Source organism: Chaetura pelagica, unplaced genomic scaffold (assembly GCF_000747805.2).
Source record: "Chaetura pelagica isolate M959 unplaced genomic scaffold, ChaPel_1.0 scaffold36, whole genome shotgun sequence".
In the NCBI taxonomy this organism is placed as follows: Eukaryota; Metazoa; Chordata; class Aves; order Apodiformes; family Apodidae; genus Chaetura; species Chaetura pelagica.
The window spans coordinates 2,903,950-2,910,253 of record NW_009953726.1 but is presented as its reverse complement, the minus strand read 5'-3'; positions in this window follow the sequence as shown (position 1 = coordinate 2,910,253).

Sequence of the window (6,304 nt, the reverse complement as noted above, 5' to 3'; positions counted from 1 at the left end):
AATGCGCTGGGTTAGGACATGATTCATCCTGCATACCGCATGGGTGGCTGCTCAGGGAGAATTCTGACATTTGCATATACTGAGACTTTCCGCTTCTCGGTCGCCCTCAAACCCCTGCACTTCTGCTCGAGCACATGGGGGTTGAGCAGCCAGAAACCCCCTCCCAGAGGGAATCTCCCCCAGTTGGAACCATCCCAGCAGTGGTGGTTCTCTCACGGGGTAGAAATGAGAGGAGAAGCTGCTCACAGCCAGGTTGGTTGAAGGATGGCTTTGGACCCTCAGCCCCTGCTTAAACAAAGTTGGGATGGAGCTGCCGTCCCCGGATCAATCAGGAATTTGGTATCTGCAGGGCAGGGAACTATTGTCACAGTTCTATCGCTCAGGCAAAACCAAAGCTTGGCAGAGGGAAGTGCTGCAAACAGGAGGACTGAGTCACTCCTGCTGCTTCTGGGAAGGAAAAGGAGTTGGGCAACAAGGCAGTCGTCTCTCTACCTTAGGGCTGCTCCAGGGTAACTGGATTTACTTCGGCAGCTGTGGCTCAACCCCAGACCCCGAGGGGAGAGAAGATCCCAGGGCTGGCAGCTCCCTGCTCTCTGCCCCAGGAACTGCTGCCAGCAGAGCCACCCGGGGCAGCGGGATGCAGCTGCGATTCATGGGGAAGATGGAGCAATGGTGAGTGATGGTAAGGAAAGGTAGTGTCTCAGTGATGACAAGTGTAACAAGTATACACAACTGGGTCTGACTCTTAAAAAACTAATTTCCACACCTGCTGGAATGTGCAGGCTGTTAAATACCTGCAATGTGTATATAGCTTCAGTGAGGGAAACTATTTAATCTGTACAGTTTAGTCTGTCTGAATTCACTGTCACTCATTTTGGCATCAAAACTGTGCCAAGGCAGTCCTGGTACCTGGGGCACAGAGCTAAAGTGATACAGTAACATGTTTAAATCCTTGAATATCAAAAGAACATACATTTCAAGCTGCTCTCAAAAGTCTGACACCAAGCACAACATTTTAAAGAAAAAATTCAACAAACACAAATGTAGCAAACAGGAATTTACCTAGGCAAAAAGAAACCCCAACATCCCAATGCCACGGGAGCTGTGAGTAAATCCTGACCAGTCCTAACTAGTAGGTGGAAATATATTTCCATAGTATCTATCTAATTATGGTATAAATTTGGTTTGAGACACAGATTTAATAGCTAGGTTGACATGACATAGAAGAGTTACGGGGTTTAATTTAGTATTTTAGAAGTAAAGTTAGGGTCTGCCAAAACCCACTCTCATTCTAGCTTATGCAGGCCTTAGATCAATTCCCTGGCGAGCACAGACTTTCCTGCTGCCATCATCTTCATGATGAGTCATTAAAAGCCAAGTTTCTGCTTTAGATTGCTTTTCTAACACAACATTTAAAGCCCTAGCATTGCATTCAGATATAAATATTTACACAAGATGTGTATAAATATAAAGTTTATTCAGTATAGTGTTTAGAAAAATAAGTTCACATCATCTCAGAATACAAATAAAATACTTAATTGTCCAGGCACAAACCCCTATTACAGTACAACAAACAAACATACTTTAGATCTCTTTGGTTGGGTAATTAAGCACAGATATGTTTGATGATACACTCTGGGGTGGCATCATCTAACAGTGCAGTAAAGACTTCTGATTATTCCCTCCTCTAATACGTACATTCTGCTGAAGTTTCATATTTGTAGTAAGGCACAATAAACCCATATCGCAGAAATAACTGGTCAGTTCTGGACAAACAGTACATGCAGCAAAAAAAGAACAAACATCCTCTGAATGTGAATCCTTAAAGTCAGAAGATTCACCACCTCCTTGAGTTCAGAAACGTAAGAAGCTAGTTTTAAATTATATGAAACAGACAAGGTATAAAATATCCTTCAAGATAGTATCTGCTAGGAGATACAGGAAGACTTGGGGTCTCCTTGGCTGTAAAATGTCTTTACTTTTGTTTCCAGAGTTATAAAATTACAATTCTTGTTATGATTTGAGATGCTTCTCAACCACAAGCACTAGGTGATTTAGGCCCTTGATGAGTCCTGCACAGATACTTAGTAGAAAACTGAAGGGATGAACCCTCTTGGTTGTTCATCTGCTCTTGCCAAGAAAAGTGCACAGGCACTGGCAATCTACATGTGGGAAAAGCTCCTGTGCACATGGGGAAAATTTTGTCCTGCTTAATTGAACTGAAAGCAGTTATTGAGGTGATTTTGCAGGATTTGAAGTCAGAATATGTCCAATCTTCTCATTAACCTTGGATTGACAGTAATAACAAGAAACACGGTTCCAGCCTTACTTCTGGGTAAAGAACGTGTCTTCCTGAATCTGCAGGCAGGGTAAAGAAGGAAATGGGAAGAGGTATATGCTTAGACTGTGACCATTTGGTTATAACTGTCTGTCAGCCTTGTGTACTGGTTCAAACTGTCACCATATACTGGGCCAAATCTGTCCCCAGTCCAACCCCAGTGAAATGAATGGACCATATTCTTGGCTGGTGTGAAAGGACATGAAAGCCAATAGAACTGTGCTAGTTTAGTCCAGCCAAGGACCTGGCCAACACATGTCTGTGATTTATGTGGCTGAAATGTCCTTCTAGGCAAGACCACAGAAATAATGCTGCAAATAGTCCAGACAGAGCATTAAATTTAATATAGTTCTGGTTCCTTGCAAAACTCTGAGCAAAACAGAGGCAGCTTTAATTAAAAGTAGTAAAGAACAAAGGGGTTTTTAACATCATGCTTTGTAGGAATTTTCTTAAAACTTTAAGCATACTTTTTCAAAGCTAAGTCTGGGACCAGAAAAGTAGTAGAATTTGGCAATGTTTCCTGTAAGATTTCCAGTGAACTTAAAAGTTACAAGCATATGTGAAGTTGAAATGATCCTTTATTCTCATCCATACAGAGAGGGAGGGAGAAGGAACTTGTATGCCAGAGAGACATACCTTCCACTTAAACATCAGAATGTGATAATAAGGACTGTCTGTGGGGTGTGGACACTCACTGCTGTTCACATATGTGGGAAATGAGCATCCATATCCCCCAGACACCATGTAAAATCCTCAGTTTGGGAATCAGTGGAGCAATGCCTTATGTTCAGCAGCCAAAGATCTGGCCCCAGACGCCTTTCGGGACTTTATGTACTGTCTATTTAGAGCAGTTAGCCTGCTTGCTTGAGGGCCACATAATAAAAGTTGACCCTTATTTTACAGTAGGAGTAAAACTACTATTTAAATATCTATTTTAAAAACACTGTACCGTGCAATGAGTCTTTATATTGTGCATATGTACCTGCAGAAAACATGAGGTTATTTATAACTACGTTATCTGGAGGGAATGACACTTATTTTCAATGGGAGAAAGAAAGAGTAAAACATAACAATAAAATAAGTTACTTGATATCTGGAAGACTAGAACAGATTAATCTTATTTTGTCCCAAACCCCTGCTTTTATGTACATCCTCTGCTCCCACTGAAGAGTGGGAAGTCTCCAATTAGAAGTACCAGACACTCCAAGATACGAGCCACTGTAACAACATGCACAGTCTTCACGTCAACTGTGCTGCAAAGCCATGAAGTTCAGAGCCTCAGTAACACAATAAATGCAAAGGAGGACATTTTTTTTTTAAAAAAAAAGGTAACAGCTACTGGTGTAACACCACAGTCTTTTCAGTTATGAGACCTGATCATGTCAACAACTGAGAGAGTGCTCTGAAATACTCTCTAGTTTGCCTCCAAATATAGTCTGAGCTTCACAGGCAACATGTTAAGCTCCAAACAACTTCAGAGCCATGCACGCGGTCTCCATTAATATGACAATGATACAGGGTCCTTCTAATTTTCCAAAGGGTTGAACAAATTCATGCAAAGCAGATACAGCTACTGTTATCCTCATCATCATCTTGGTTTTATGGGCGAAGAGGTGGGAAGCAGATTGCTCATGCTGGAGACCAGCAAACAGATAAACAAGCATGGCACAGAGGAGAACTCTGGACTATCCGATTCCCCGCTCATATGGAGATCCCTTGAATGTCAAGGGAAGTTGTGCCAGGGGAACATATAGCTCCACATTCTGCTTGTGATAATCTCCACTTTAAAGAGCTTGCCTTAAACACCCTTTTTGCTTGGGAGCACATGGGGACAGCCAGCTGCTAGCGGGCTACTTCAGTTCGCAGAGCATCAGTGACTTGGTGCAGCTGCACATTGCACGCCTTGGACACTTGCTCTTCCCTTTCCCTGCACTTTTCCCTGCAGCCCTAGAGACTCCAGTGCTCCTCGACAGAGCTCAACTTCAAGGGTCCACAGAGCACCTTGCAAAACACGCTGTATTCAATATAGTGCAAAACAACAGCGAGGATGCCTATGACCTGCTCACGGCACACTGGAAAGACCTTCATTCCTCAAAGCCTTTCCACAGAACCAGTTAGCAACCAAGACAGAAACAGACTGGGATGTGCTACCTCTGCTCTCTTTCCTTTCCATTTTTGTTTTTTTTTTTTTGTCCTGAGCCTGATTTGGAGCCCACAGAAGCTTTTGAAAACATTTCCCATTGACTTCCAAATGCTTCAGACCAGGCCCCTGACGAGGATGAACACATGCTTTAATTACTGTATATATTCACATTAGGATAAAAAAAAACCAAAACCACAAAGATTAACAGCATGTTATTTTTATACATCTGCATTCTTATTATTATCTTAAAGCTTAAGGATGTGCTTTTTCCATGCTACAAAAAAACTCCTCTGGAGGAAAGGTAAGATCTGTTCCACCTGCCCAGAGCCTGCCTACATCTGCTGTCCCTGGCGCAGAGCAAAGGGGTGAAGGGAGAGGAGACCCATCCCCAGCCATGCAGAGAGCACGGCTGCTCTCATGAGCCCTTCAGGCAGCTGCAGTTCCCACCATCAGCCCCCATGCTGCTTATTCTGGAGGGATATATAAATACACATCTAAGTGCACTCCTGGATGGGGGCCTGCTTGCTTGAAGAGCAGCTGAAGCCCTCCCACACGGGCTATTTGGCCAATGGGTCCATGTAAACATGGGGCTCCCTCCCCTGGCCTGCCCATCCAACTTTTCCTGCTCATCTGTCCAAGGCTGGAGCCAAGACCTTTCCCTCAGCCTGATGGCCCTGCCCATGGTCCCTCTCTGAACTCCTGCCCCACTGACGTGGTGCAGAAGGACCCATCTTTGGCTCTCTGCACCACTGGTAAATGTCACCCACGATGACTGAAAGACTTAAAACTCTTCTTACTCATGCAAGTAGGGACACTGAAGTCAGTGGGACTACTTGCAGAAGTAAGGCATCAGGATTTGGCCCTGAGGACGGATATTTGCAAATCAGTGTTTTTATTCCTTCTGCCACTGTGCTTTAGTAACAAAGATAAGGCCGCTAGGAAGAAAGGCACGTGGAATTCTGTAAAAAATACACAAAAAAATGTTCAACTAATTTGCAAATTACAAACAAAACAAACAAAAAGCCCCTGAACATGACAGCAGAGGGGGTAGAGACAAGGACCTTCTGGGTTTGTGAGACTGGGAATTCATTTTCTGGTTTCAGTGTGATTAACATTTTACTTTTAGAGTCTATTGCTTGAAAAACTACAAAAAAGTAAAACCTTGTCAGAAATATCTATGTTTACTTCCTGCTCAAACAATAAAAATAAATTAAACAGCCAGAAAACGTTTTCCTTTTCAATGCACTGTGTCTAAAGTAGAAGGGAACATACACCATAAATAAAATCCGTTGTACTAATTTTAAAAAAAGTCTCCTTTATAAGTACTGAAACAATATTTACATTCATACTGGAGAGAAAGCTTCTGAGCTGCATAATTAGTTTCAAATGATGCTATTTCTGGTGCACTAACGAAATGCTAGCTGTAGCATTTATAAACCTGTAGATGTTTGATGCAAGATTTTTGGTATGAACACAAGTCTGCTGGAGAAAAGCAAACACACCAGTAACAATATTATGATTTTGTTTTGTTTCTTAACCTCAAACAACATAAATGTAGCCCGTGAGGTATCGTCTAGAGTTCCTTAAAAATTTCTCAATGCCCATGGACTAGAAGTAAACAGCAAAAATGACTGCATTGTTACTACCTTTTCAGAGTGAGATTTTTGTTTTCTACCTAAAGTCAGGAGTGTATACTTATACTGTTGAGAATTATGTTGTACTATGGAGAGTCTAGTTAAATTGTAAAGATAGTATCTCTTTGCCAAACCTGTACCCATTCTTTCGGTACTTGCCCTGCTGTTACCTTTCTCCTTTAAGCCACT